At 42.2% G+C, this 14778-nt stretch overlaps 1 pseudogene; it reads left to right on the top strand.

The window, feature by feature from the left end:
- Nucleotides 1-14778, top strand: part of LOC118842582 — a 63753-nt pseudogene that overhangs the window by 23774 nt on the left and 25201 nt on the right.

Raw genomic sequence — 14778 nt, 5'->3', positions numbered from 1 at the left:
AGGAATGGGACCCCAAAGGGTTCCCTCTGGGTTGAGAAGGGGGGCAAGTATACCCCGGTTTTTTTGGATATTCACCAGGAAAGACCACGATGGCAACAGAGAGTAATTCTTCAATTATACTTTAATAAGGCACAAAGAGTACAGAGGCAAAATGTCAGGGGTGGGGTGGGTACAGAGGCAATTGGAGTAGGGATGGGGGATGGGGTGATGGAGGGAGATGGCAGCATAGGAAAGAGAATGGGAGGAGGGAAGGTCACAGAGAGTCACTTATATAACTGCAGATAAGAGTTGGGAGCATTGGAATAGCACAGACTTATAGCAGACAGAGGAATGCTGGAGGTGGGGTGGGGCAGGAATTTGGGGTGTCTTATCCATGTCATCTTAGGATTTGTTCATTAACCTATCCATATCATCTCAAAATTATCAGCCACACTTTAGGGTTAGTTAATTAGCATAGCACTTTGCTGGTGTTCTGCTTTAGTAGTCTTACTGCACATGTCTGGAGCTCATCTGAGACTTATAGATCGTGGGCAGTTAGCAGGATTGAGGGGCCCTTATGGTAAGGCCTAGCTGACTTCCCAGAATTTAGCACATAGTCTCAGGATGTGGCCTGAGTTAACGTATGAGATTGTTTCCAGTGGTTCCTATGTTCCCCTAATTTATGAAACAGTTTTCAAGCAATCTTTATGCTCCCTTGGTTTATGGACCAGTCTGACTTTTAGATGCCCCTTTGCAATATTACTTCCTATTGCTGTTACCTTATGCTATCGACTTATAAACTTATTTGTTATACTAACTGTAGAGGGAGGGAGTGGTCAAGGGGACCAGAACAAGATACAATTTTAACATAGCAAGCCCTTATTAAATGCCTTCTATGTACCAGTTATTGTGCTAGCTGCTGGTATTTAAGTACAAAGAATGGAACAATTCCAAACAATGAAATAATCCCTATATTGTAGCAGGGGAAACATCAGGTACGTATATAAATATATACAGAATAAGTATGAACTGAATAAATACCAAAAAAAAAGCTTGTCAGGGATAGAGGAAATTAGTAGTTTGGGGGAATCAGGAAAGGTCTCAAGAGCTGCGTCTTGAAGAAACAAGGGAGTTTGCTAAGGAAGAAGTAAGGAGCGAGTGAATTCCACGAACAGGGATGGTCCAGTCCAAGGGCATGGAGAGAGAAGATAAAAAGTCCTACGGGGAGAACAAAGACAAAGCCAATAATATGTAATGAGGTAGTAATACTTAATGAGGCTGGAAAGATAGGGCAGGGCCAGGTGGCAAAGAGCTGCGAAAGCAAAACTGAGGACTTTATATGCTAACTCAGAGGCAATAGGTAGTCATAAGAGTTTATTGAGTAGAGGACTCAAACACTAATTTAATTAGCTTGGTTTGAGAACAGTTCTCATTAATACCCAATACCACTGTGCAACTTGGTGGTTTTAGGAAGCCCCCAGATTCCTTCCAGCCACTTACTGCTGACGCCTTCCAGACCCCCCACTTCTCTCAGAAACACAACATCTTAACGGGTCTACCTTCTATCAACTTAATTCAATAAGAATTCATTAAATGCCTACTGTGTGTCAGGCATTGTATTAAGTGGTGGAGGTTTACATCAGCATCCTAGTTAGGTGTGTCTATGGGGGAGGTGGCTGTTGTTGTTCGTCCTTTGTTTTCAAAGAGGACCAACGACATCACAGAGTGATATGAACTGGATTGAGGCAGCGTTGTGCAAAGTTGTCAGCCTCACTCCCTCTTCCAGAGTCATGGGAGTTCAGTGGTGCAAGTCAAGATGACTGGTGATGGCCCAGGAGGCGGTGGATGAACTTGGCATCTTCAATGTCTGACCAAGCTCTAAGCGCTCCACAGCGCCTATTTCAGCGCCTACCTTCAAGGCCATTGGAACCAATTGTTCTCATCTGCCCGTTTCTCAGGTAAGAGTCTTCACATGCTTAGGATAGACATCCCCCTAACTCATCAGCAGGCTTGAGAACAGTTGGTCACCCTCCTCCTGATTCAGCTGGGATGGTGTTTACCAGGGTGTGGCTGCTGCACATGCTACAGCTTCTTGGAGCCACAGGTAAGAGTTGGGTGAAAGACGGACCCCAAAGGTGGATGAGCAGCCCTGAAAAGGGCTCAGCAAGCCCCCACACCAGGGTGCTGGTCCTCCTTAAACATTCAATAAGTAGTGGTTGAACTATAAAATAAAGCTCTATGTTTAATATTTTTACAAAATATTTTTTGGAGGGGGGAGGCAGGCAATTGGGGTTAAGTGACTTGCCCAAAGTCATACAGCTAGTAACTGTGTCAAGTGTCTGAGGCCAGATTTGAACTCAGGTCCTCCTAACTCCAGGGGTGGTGCTCTACTCACTGTACCACCTAGCTGCCCCCAAAATTTTATTATTGTTGCTTCATGTCTAACTCTTTGTGACCCCATTTGGGATTTTCTTGGCAAAGATACTGGAATGGTTTGCCATTTCCTTCTCCAGCTCATTTGATAGATAAGGAAACCGAGGCAAACAGGGTTAAGTGACTTGCCCAGGGTCACACAGGTAGGAAGTGGCTGAGGCTGTATTTGAACTCGGGTCTTCCTGACTCCACACCCAGTGCTCTATCCACAGCACCACCTAGCTCTTCTTTTTTGAAGGGGGAAAGGCAAGGCAATTGGGGTTAAGTGACTGGCCCAAGGTCACACAGCTAGTAAGTGTGTCAAGTGTCTGAGGACGGATTTGAACTGAGGTCCTCCTGACTCCAGGGCTGGCGCTCTACTCACTGCACCACCTAGCTGCCCCCATTTCTTTTTTAAATGAAAGCATTTATTATTTGAAACCAGCCTGAGGACAAGGGACTAATGGGCTTGGGGAGAGCAGGGAAGAGGGTAGATTTAACATCTTCTAGGGGAGAGAGTAATAGGATAAGGGCAAGCGATGAATGAGGAATGGGGCTGGAGAAAGTGAGCACTCAGAGGGGGTAAAAAACAGGGAGTATGTGGAAAAACCCGAAGGAATGAGGAAGAAGGTGGGCAGAAATGGCAATAAAGGCACAAGGCGAGGGTGAAGATTCTCAGTGATGATGCTCTATGCTGACCCAGAGAGCTCTCGGGGGGAGGAGGGGGCAGATGCCTCCAGAGACAGCAGTTACAAAATAACTCCCAAAAGTTAAAGGCGCTACGCTACCCAGAGAACTTTTTGCATGAGACATATATTAGATATGTGGATGGGTCTATAATCCCATCATGGCGCTATGTATTCCTGCTTCATATCTTATGATCCCCTCTATGGTAACTTAGATCCATAACTGGTCTCCCTGTCTCCATCTCTGCCCTCTCCATGCCATCTTCCGCTGGGTGGCTGTGATAAGAGCCACATCCATTTTAGAGAGATTGCAATTTTTGCTTCCTTGCTCCCAAAGGAACAAGGCCCAGCTGAAGATGAATCTAAGTCAGTAAATTTCACTCACCCCACTTGCTGACCTCAGGCAAATGCTTTGGGTGCCAATGGCTGTGCGGATTCTCCAAGAGGAGCTAAGTAGTGTTCTTTTAACCATGTATCCTTTTTTAAACTGATTCTTTTGATTCTTGCTTTGCAAAATTGGCTTTAATTGTATTTTCTGCTACATGAATGCTCATTGCATTTTAAAGTTTGATCCTGCTTGACTCCTGGCCCACAGAGAGTTATTGAAGTGATATTCTTAAAGCACAGGATATAGTCAAAGAATACTTGTTCCTGCTCTGAATCAGGGGTGGGGTGCCTCCCTTACACATCCTTATGCACTCCTAGAAGCAAGCTTCCCCAATCTGTCACCTGAACTCCTAGCTGGCAGAGCACACTTCACATGTTCTGAAGACTGGTCTCACATTGGTCAGTCTCCCATTAAATATACATATATACACATATAAAAAGGTATTCTTTGACTATATCCTGTCTACTTAATGTGTGATGAAGAAAAGCCTTTTAAAATGGCTGGGCTGTAACTAAGAGTACACACAAAAGGTTCCCACAGAGAACCTTGATCTCTCTTTCCCAGGCAGTTTTTGAGGGAAAAAATGCTATTATCAGCTTCCAAGTGGGAGGAGGGGCAGCTTCTTTGACTGCCATGTTCTACCCGCTGTACCAAGATGTGGCTAGGAACATCATGGTACCTCTGTCTCTTTGCTTCTTTCCAGCTCCTAGGCAGATGAGTATGAAGATGGGATGGAGCAGAATACAATCTTATGAGCTTCAAAAAGTCAGAGGAGCCACCAGAAGTCTAGCAGCTGAGCCTGGAAAGGCGCTGGCCTTGGAGTGTGACCTGATTGATCTAGCCCAGCCCTGATTGACCAGATAGCCATGCATCCTTTATGCAAAGGAGTAATTTGTCCATTGGCTATGCCCTCTCTGGAAGTGAACTCAATGGTAGGAAGAATGCTTGTGATAGCCATTTTAAATTTGAGCCCACTCTCCCTAAGGACCATGGAGGTGTATAAGGGGGAATATGCCCCAGGTTTGGAGAAATGTTTGTGTTTCTAATCTTGTTATCGCTACTTAGTAAATATCCCTTTATAAAAGTTAATTGATATCTCTTGGTCATCATTGATTTTCAGGAAATATCAGTGGGTTAAAGGATATTGGGGTGCTAATCACTGGTGATGATATATGTAATCGCTGGTGAAGAATATATCAGAAAGGGAACTCAACCCAATAGCAATAGAAATATGCCCCAATACCCCAAAGGTGCCCCTAAGAATCTTAATGGGAAGATGTAGCAAGATGCTCTCTGGAGACCCAACTAGCCAGTGTGAAAATGAGTTGGGAGAAGGACCCAAGAACTTTGCTACACATGCATGTACACATAGGAAAGTGTTACACATTGTGTTACCTCTTTGAGAGTTTCTTGTTATTGAACTCTTCAGGCATGAAGACCCACAACATGCCTTTACTTATTCCTTGGACTCCATTTCAATTCTAGAGCTGACTTCTGCTTGTGATCCTAATGCTGCTTTCTTCCTCTGGTCTCTCAGCTCAGCACCCCACGTCCCTGAGACTCTGTTTTGTATGTCTGAGCCTATACCTCTGGCCCCCCAAATTTCCAGCCACAAGCTTTCCTCATTCCACACCTGGAAGTCTTCAGGCTCTACAATGGAAGACTTTCGGGGCCCATCACATGGCAGAAACAGTAGAGCTATTGTTGCCATGCTGTTACAACAAGCTGGTACTTTTGATTCTCTAAGCAATTTCAGCTGTGATTCCTGGCATCCTTAATAATTAGGTGCAGTACCAGAATCAACTGAGACCTGTTTTTTAAAAAAAGTCAAAGGCAAGAAAAAGGAAAGGAACTCCGTTATTTTTTTAACTATGTTCAGAGCAAGAAAAGTAAGGAAGGAATTGTAGCTTACATTTGCATCTTCTCTTTCTTTTAAGATAATTTTTCATTGATATCTTTTGTTTTTAAATCACCAATACTTCCCAATATATCCCCAACTACCGACCTCCATCCCCACCAGCCATTCCTTAAAATAAAGAACAAAAAAGATGAGTTCAATAAAACTAATATATGGGAAAAGTCTCATGTTATATGAAATGTTTCACATCTATATTCCATCCTCCTCTCCTTTATACATGATTTTGTCCTATTAGAATATAAATTCCTTGAGGGCAGGGATAGTCGTTCTGTTTGTACTTATCTCCCCAGGACTCAGAACAGTGCCAGGCATGTATTAAACATTTAATAAATGCTATTTCTGTCTATCTATTATCTATCCGCAAAGAAGGTGCCTTCTCGTATCTCTTCTTTGTCATAATAATTATATATATGTTTTATATATGTATATCAATATACATATATAGTAGCTAGGATTTATTGTTTATATAGGCAGGTAGGTGGTGCAGCAGAAAGAGCACCAGGTTTGGAGTCAAGAAGACCTGAGTTCAAATGTGACCTCTGATACTCCCTAGCTATGTGACCCTGGGCAAATCACTTAATCTTCCTGTCTCCGTTTCCTCATCTGTAAAGTGAGGATCAAATGAGATAGGAATTGTAAAGAGCTTGGCATTGTGCTTGGCACACAGCAAGCTCTATATAAATGTTAGTTATTAGCATTATTTTGTCATTACTATTACTGTAACATTTGGTTTCTGCTGCTTTGTGGAAGGCATTATTCTATTCATTTACATTGTTGTAGTGACCGTGCATATTGTTTTCCTAGGTCTGCTTACTGTATTTTCTATCAGCTCCTATAACTCTTTCTATACTTCACTATATTCATTATTAATGATGTCTAATTAGCACATTAATACTCCATTATATTACTGAATCACAAGTTGTTTGACCATTCCCCAAAGGAAGGGCTCCGACTTTGTTTTAGTTTTTTAGTCAAGAGTAAAAAAAAAACCCATTTATCAAGTATCTCCTATGTGCCAGGCAGTATGCCAAGCAATGGGAATGTAAATATGAAAGGAAAAAAAAACACCTCTTGATCTTAAGGAGCTTACACTCTAATGCGAGAAGACAAAGCACAAAAGGAAGCTAAGAAGCAGTGGGGAGTGGCTGGGGAGGTAGCGAGATGATACAATCCCGGGGCTTGGTGGAAAGTCAGTGAAGTCCTAAAGTAGTACAGCCAGGTGAGACGTAAAATGTCTGAGCTGGGCTCTGTCTTTAAGTAGAGGTTTGGAGGTCATGGCCCCACCCTTCAATCAGAGGCAGAATGTAGCAATGAGGTGGAGAACTAAGTCTGACAAGATCTTACCAGATGATGATGTTATCCCTATAATGAGCTTCCTGGCACAGGATGGAAAGTCAGTCAGAAAAGTCCCAGGGTAGCACATCCAAAAAGTGCTGCCCTGAATATTTTGACATTTATGGGGCCAATTATTCCCCCCTTGATCCTTTGCGTGCCTTCCAGTGGAATCTCTGAGGCAAAGGGTAGAGATACTTCTTTTTTTTTTTTGGAGGGGAGAAGGCAGGGCAATTGGGGTTAAGTGACTTGCCCAAGGTCACACAGCTTGTACATGTGTCAAGCATCTGAGGTTGGATTTGAACTCAGGTCCTCCTGACTCCAGGGTCAGTGCTCTACTCACTGTGCCACCTAGCTGCCCCAGGTATAGATATTTCAATCACTTTCTTCACATAATTCCAAATAGATTTCCAGAGTGATTGTGACGATTCTTGGCTCCACCAACAATGGTGTGCCCCTCTTCTCACAAACTCCCTGACATTGATTTTTTTTCCTATCTTTTGTCATCCTTTCCCATTTGTTGAGTGTGAGGCAAAACCTCAGAGTGGTTTTGATTTATATCTCTCTTACGATTAATCAGTTGAGTACTTTTTCATATGGTTGTTAATAGCTTGTAATTCTCTTGAGAGCTGCTGTTCATATCTTTTGACCATCAAGTTCACATCCAGATACAGCATCACTATTGAATAAGTCTGTTTCAGCACCCACTGCACTGGGTCCCGAAGGTTGTCTCTTGTGTCTCAAACCTAGGTTGGCCTCAAAACTCAGTGTGGACTCCCTGACCTCAGGTGGTGGGTTCTGTCCACTCAAAGCTCATAAAGCTGTAATTATCCCCAACTTCCTTTGGTGAAGGGTCAAATATCAAGGTAAAGAAGCCAGGCCTGTGTTCACAAGCCCAAGGCTGTTTCTCTCACTGGGCACCATAAAGTAGGAAGAAATCACATGAAGAGGAGGAGAATGAGGACCTAGAATAGTTATTGTGTCTTCTTGGCTTCTAGTCTGTCTCTTGAAGCAGTAGGCCAAAGGGTCATGAGCTAAAAGAAAGTGTTTCTATACCATAAACTCTTAAGTTTCAAGAACAAGTAACCCCTTTAAAGTTTGGAGGTGCCAGAAACAGAGCAGGAATTCACAAGAATTTGTCAAATTTAGGATAAAGCTCCATTCCTTTTTCCTAAAAGAGCATGACACTACTTCAGCTAAAGGTATTAGCTAAGCCTGAAGCTGGAAGTGATAGATACTATAATTACCATTGGGGAGCAAGCCCAGCTAAGCAGAAGAGCTTAGGAACAGAGTATCAGAAAGGAAGCACCAACAGATAGACCCTCTAGGCAAGAAGCCATCCTTATGGTGGTGTCACTCTGTAGCAGCATGGATCAGCTCAAGGTGGGAGTGGAAACATTTGTTCATACAGAAACTATGTTGGACAAGGAATTTTTAGGGACTATTCCTAAAACAGAAGGAAAACTTAAAAGTCTGCAGTTCTAGAACTGTGAATTCCTCTGGTCATATGTGGATCCATACATGTCTTATTATACTGGAACTTTTAATGTGTGCCCATTCTCCGCATGGAGACTGTGTATTAGTGGAAAATAAGATCCAAATGTATGTATAAATGTTATATAATGTTTCACAAATGTTATATCCTTGTTTTGCATTTTTAATAAATGTTCTGATTAAGGTTAACTAATCATTAGCTGCTGTCTGTTAAGGGAAAATACACAAGTGGAAACTCATCGGTGCCTAGCACACAGTAGGTGCTTAATAAATGTTTATTGACCTGAAGTGTTAGTAGGAATGATCACCTACAATGGCACCTCTAGAAACCTGAGAATACTGAGTTTTAGTATCTGCTCTCCCTGTAGGGAAACTGCAATCTGCCAGGAGGCAGGTCTAGGGGAAATAAATCACAAAGAGAAAAAGAATGAGTGCCCCTGCTGTGGGAATGTGAGCCAATAAGTGTGCATTGTGACTCTTTCGTGTGTACACACACACACACAAATGAATATACATACACATATATATTATGTGTATATAAATATAGATGTATATGTATGTTTATATACATGTGTATGTATATATGTGTGTGTGTATGTATATATATCCCATAAGTATTAAATCTGAGAAGTTGCTTATTTCTCTTAGGTACTCTGTCCTTGTCATCCATTTATTGACAACTTTAATAGATATAGAGTTGGAATAACATGGTTCCAACCTTCCCTGATCTTAGTTCTTGAGCATTTTCCAGGTTTTCCAGATGTGTGTGTGTGTGTGTCCAGTCAAATTTGGGTCCAGGTAGGGTCTCAGAGATAAACAGAAACAGAGACAGATAGAAACAGAGAGATAGAAAAAATATGGTGAGAGAGAGAGACAATGATAGAAAGAGACCCAAAGACAGAGACACAGAGAGAGGAAAATTGTCTCTCCCTGTCTCTTGTGACCTCCTACTTTATTTGTCCTTTAGGTTACCTAAGCATTTTCCTCATTCTCCATTCCCACATAGTCTTTGACACTTACCAGGAAGAGCCATAGGTGCCTATGCTTAAGAGAAGCTGCCTCGAGAACCCTACAGTAATAGCTAGGAAATGGCAAGTTTTGGATGATGGTTTTCTCTAGTAAACATAACTTTCCTCTCTTGACCATTTTTCCCGCTGACAGTGATAGTTATTTCCTGTAAGGAGCAGAGGACAAGCAGAAGGGCTGGCTTGCCTCCTAATTATGCCGCTTCTGAGAGTTAATGGACCTGTTCTAAATACAGTGAGTATAACCTTTAGCAGGATGTGCATCCTGCTGGCCAAGTTTGATCAATGTCAGCAGAGACCAGAAAAGCCGGAGTCGGCCTGCCAGGGGGAAGAGCAATGGAAGTGTCAGCAGAAGAGGCCCTTTGTTCAGAGGCCTCATCTCTCACATCGCCCACCAATCACTTGACCTGAATTGAAACAGGCAAAACACCTGAAGTGGGCAAACACTACACTATTATTATTTTATTTCTGAGTGAGATGTGATCTCAGAGTTAATGAATGGCTTTGGACTTTCAATCATGTCTATTTAAATACGAAGTCATTTGACATTTGGAGCTGGCATTTCTCCCTTAAATAAACAACCCAGATGTATTAAATCTGAAAAGGTTGCTTATTGCTTCTAAGTACCCTGTCCCTGCCACCCATCTACTGATCACTTCAAAAGAGATGGAGCTGGAATAACTCAGTTCCAACCTTCCCCATCTTTAGTTCTTGGACATTTTCCAGATCCTTGGTTCTCCCCAAGTTCTAATGTTCTGACCATTACCTGAACAGAGCACGTGTCCAGGACCATGTGAATGTGTTCATGAGACATTTATCCTTCTTATACAGAGATGACACTCTTGACCATATTGAGTTGTGTTTCCATTTTGTCCCTCTCAATTTCCCCTGGAAACAAGGGATTTGTTAAATGGGTGGCAGGGTCGGCTGGGGTTGCGGTTTGTAACTAGAGCTAGAGGTCAGTTTTGAACATGGAACAATGCAAAACAAATTAGTCTGTATTCCATGTTCTACCCAGATATTGAGGGTCACATACAGGGTCTGTTTGACTATCTTAGCCTGACAGATAAGCCTACCACTGCTTGAGTTTGAATGACCAGATACAACAAGTGACTTACATGACAGCCTTTTCTTTTTTTTAAACAACAAAAAAAGTGGCAACTTCCTTTCAGCTCAGATGACCAAGGCTCAGCCTCTAGACCTCCAAGGAACCCATTAATGCACAGCTGGAACAGGACACTGACCCAACACTGAGCTGTGTCATAACCCTAAAGAAGTTTTTATGCCACAAAGGAACACAGGACCGTAGACTAAGAACTGGCATACAGTCTGACCCTCATTTAAAGGATAATGAGACTAAGGGTCAGGGATGGGAGTCACCCAGGTAGCAAAACTGGAATTAAAACCTAGGTTTGCTGACTCTGAATCTAGCGTCTTTCCACTGTACCTTGCTGCCTTTGAGGAGGACTGCATAGAAAAATACTTGTAGTTACGTCATAACATCTATGGGGCCATCTTCCACAACCTACCTTGGAGAGATATGGAGCTTGTAATGTTAATGGGATGTGAAGATCTTCCCTGCCCATTAATAGGCCTCATGTGGAATCCATTAAGGGAGGCTTGCTTAGGGGAGGTTTGCTTGTAGGAAGGCTTCCACACCTTTTAATACTAAGTTGATTAGGTACTGAGTCACGAGGGTTGTGATGTCTTCTGGCTCTGCGAAGTGTATACACACACACACACATATATGTATATATATATAATATATATGTATATATATATATGTGTGTGTGTGTGTGTGTATACACACACACACACACACACACACACACACGTATATACTATGAGTTGGTATTTTGCTTTGGGGGTTCACTTATAAGAAGGATCTTTTGATTCCCTAGTTGAGACTCTGAGTAGCTGTATCTTCAGACCCCCTGACTGCTCAGATGTAAAGGCTCTCTTGATCCAGTGGTGTATGTAAAGTGTATAGCAATATTGCTTTGATTCAGGCAGGCAGAGCCCTGACTATGGGTCTAATTTCTCTGCTTGTATTTTCTCTGGTAATACTCTCTTTGATGTTCAGGGTGCTGACTTTTCCCCTGAACTAGTAGTGAATGTAATTAAAGTACAATTGTTAATCCCTTTTTGAGCAGTCTTTCCTAGAAAAGCAGATCTAAGAACGTGTGCTAGCAGACCATCAGGCTAGCAGGTATGCTAGGGTGCTTGCTGTTACAGGGCTTCAAAAAGTCTTGTGACATGAGCAACATAACATCTGAGTTGGGAGACTGGCCAATAAGCCATAGTCCTTATGAACATGCACAGCATGCTCTGTTGATGCAATTTTCCATGTGGACTCCAAAGAGTGCACAGGTGTTGTTTCCAGTCTGCTTACCATATGAAGAAGAGGAGCCTTTCAATTGTGAAGCTGGAACTGAGAATGTATTCTAAAGAAACTAATCAGGCTAGGTGTCTTCTCTTTCCTGCCTGGCTACATGTGGGTGAGAGAGACATGCTGTGAGGCTCTGGATTGGCTGATACGTGGCCCATGAATCGGAGCATCACCATTTATTCTGTCCTGCTTTTAGGTAAAGAAGTATCAGAGGCCTCTATGACCTTGGGAGTTTTGATTATTGATTTTTTTCAAGTAGAACAACCGCTTAACAAACGAACCTTCTGAACAGAAAATTTTCAATATTGGAATTACAATTTCACATTCTAGTAATATCATAGACCATGTCTCATGAGGAAAAAAAATTAAGGATATCACAAAATTTTTAAATTAAATTTCATTTTTTCCAATTATCAAGCATTCCTTTTTCTTCCTTCTGCTTCCCCTCAACCACTGAAAAGGAAGGAAGGAAGGAAAAGAAAGAAAGGAAGGAAGGGAGGAGGGAGGGAAGGAAAGAAGGAAGGAAGGAAGGAAAAGAAAGGAAAGAAAGAAGGAAGGAAGGAAGGAAAAGAAAGGAAGGAAAGAAGGAAGGAAGGAAGGAGGGAGGGAGGTAAGGAAGGAAATAAGGAAGGAAGGAAAGAAGGAAGAAGGAAAGAAGAAAGAAAGGAAGGAAGAGAAAGGAAGAAGGAAGGAAGGAATAAACAAAAGAAGAAGGAATAGTGCCTATATCATGTAAGTATAGACATGAAAAACAAACCCAATGGGGCAGTTATTAAGTAGACAGAGTACTGAGCCTGGAGTCCAGAAGGTCTGAGTTCAAATCCTACTTCAGACTTACTATCTGTGTGACTCTGAGCAAGTCACTTTACCTGAGCCTGTCTTAATTTCCTCAACCATGAAATGGGAATGATAATAGCACCTACCTCCAAGGGTTGTTATGAGAATCCAATGAGATAATAATCATAAAGCGCTTTGCACAGTGCCTGACAAATAGTAAGTGCTATATAAATATTTAAAGACCCAAGTTCAAATCCAGCCCCTCAAACACTTCCAGGCTCTCCAACCCTGGACAAGTCACTTAACCCCTGTTTGCCTCAGTTTCCTCATCTATAAAATAGCCATAATAGCTGTATTGTTGTTGCTGTTGTTGTCCAACAATGAGTAACTGTGCTCCCCCCATGCTTCTAACTTCTCCATCTGATTCCACGTTAATTTTGTGTTCCAGAGTCTCTGGGATGTATGAAGGGGAGTGACCTCTAAGCCTTTTCTCCAGGTCCAGACTCCATGTGTAGAAATGTGCAGGAAGCCCTCTCTCCTCCCCCTGGGATAGAGCTAGTCTGATGTCATTACTGTGGAGACCAGAGCTGATTATTGGAAGAACTGTGGAGCCGATGACAACTTGTGTCCTTCTGTCTCGGCAGGAGCCTGATCTTTTCGCCTTTCCCTTCTCTCCTTCACCCTCCGAGGAGCCTGGCTCCGTGTTCAGAACTTATCTCCAGCCTTAGTCACAAACTTTACCCTCAGCCCCAGCCGACCCCAGCCACCCATTTAACAAACCCCTTGTTCCTGAGGGAAATTGAGAGGGACAAAATGGAAACACAACTCAGTATGGTCAAGAGTGGCATCTCTGTAGGAGAAGGATAGACGTCTCGTGAACATATTCACATGGTCCTGGACACGTGCTCTGTTCAGGTAATGGTCAGAACATTAGAATTTGGGGAGAACCAAGGATCTGGAAAATGTCCAAGAACTAAGGCCAGGGAAGGTTGGAACTGCGTTATTCCAGCTCCATCTCTTTTGAAGTGATCAGTAGATGGGTGGCAGGGACAGGGTACTTAGAAGGAATAAGCAGCCTTTTCAGATTTAATACATCTGGGCTGTTTATTTAAGGGAGAAATGCCAGCTCCAAATGTCAAATGACTTGGTATGTAAATAGACATGATTGACTTACCCAAGGTCACACAGCTAATAAGTATCTGCAGAAGAACTGAACTCAGCTTCCTGATTCCCGGGCTACTCTGCCCCTCTTCCTCTGTAGGTAGAGATGGCACCACCTTTGGAGTCTGAGGACTTGGGTGTAAATTCTGGATTCGCTACATGAAAAAAAAGCATCATTTCTCTGAGCATCGATCTTTTTATTTGTAAAATGGGGGGGCTGGACTTGATGATCTCTGATTTCTTTATCCTGTGACCTAGATCCCAGAATCACTTTGAGCTAAAAGGGACCTTAGAGATCATCTAGTCCAATTCCTTCATCTCACCAGTAGGGAAATTGAGGCCCAAAGATGAAATTTGCCCAAGGTCACATGAGAAGCTGGGATTTGAACACTGATCTTCTTACTCTATGGCCAGTGCTCTTTCCATTACATCAAAAACTCAAACTAGGATCTTTCTTTTTTGGAGGGTATGGCATGAGGGCAGGGTTGGGGGCGGGGGAGTTTTGAGAGGCAGGAATTTAAAAAAAAATTACCTGAAGGGAGACAGCAATGCTTCTTCTTGTTGTTGTTCAAACATATTTGACTCTTTGTGACCCCATTTGGGGTTTTCTTGGCAAGGATACCAGAATGGTTGCCATTTCCTTCTCCAGCTCATTTTACAGATGAGGGAACTGAGGCAGGGTTAAGTGACTTGCCCAGGGTCACACAGCTAGTAAGTATCTGAGGTCAGATCTGAACTCAGGTCCTCCCGACTCCAGTCCTGGCACTCTATTCACGCTGCCACCTAGCTGCCCAAAGGCAATATATTACTTTGTTTTGTTTTTGTGTGTGTATGTGTACATTTTTTATTCACCTTAAATTTAAATACAAAACAAAAACGTAAAAGAATTTTTCCATGTGCAGAACTTAAGAGAAGATTTAATATAAAACAATACATTGCCATTTCAAGAAAACCTATGTAATAAATTTTACACATTGTTTTCAAAGATACCTAGCTTTTCTTTGCTTCCTTCTAAGTTTCCTTTTGTTCTTTGCTGTGCACTTTTTATTTTATTTTTTTTCTCTCTCCCTCCCCCTTGCCCTTGCCCTAGAGAAGGCTACAATTAAACTCCAATATGTGTATATATATATATATATATATATATATATGTATATATATAGATCTCTATAAACATACACAATACATATACATATACACACATGTACATTTATGTAAGA

Source organism: Trichosurus vulpecula, chromosome 3 (genome assembly GCF_011100635.1).
Source record: "Trichosurus vulpecula isolate mTriVul1 chromosome 3, mTriVul1.pri, whole genome shotgun sequence".
NCBI lineage: Eukaryota > Metazoa > Chordata > Mammalia > Diprotodontia > Phalangeridae > Trichosurus > Trichosurus vulpecula.
The sequence above is the reverse complement of the archived record's forward strand: the minus strand, read 5'-3'. Positions and strand labels throughout refer to the sequence as shown.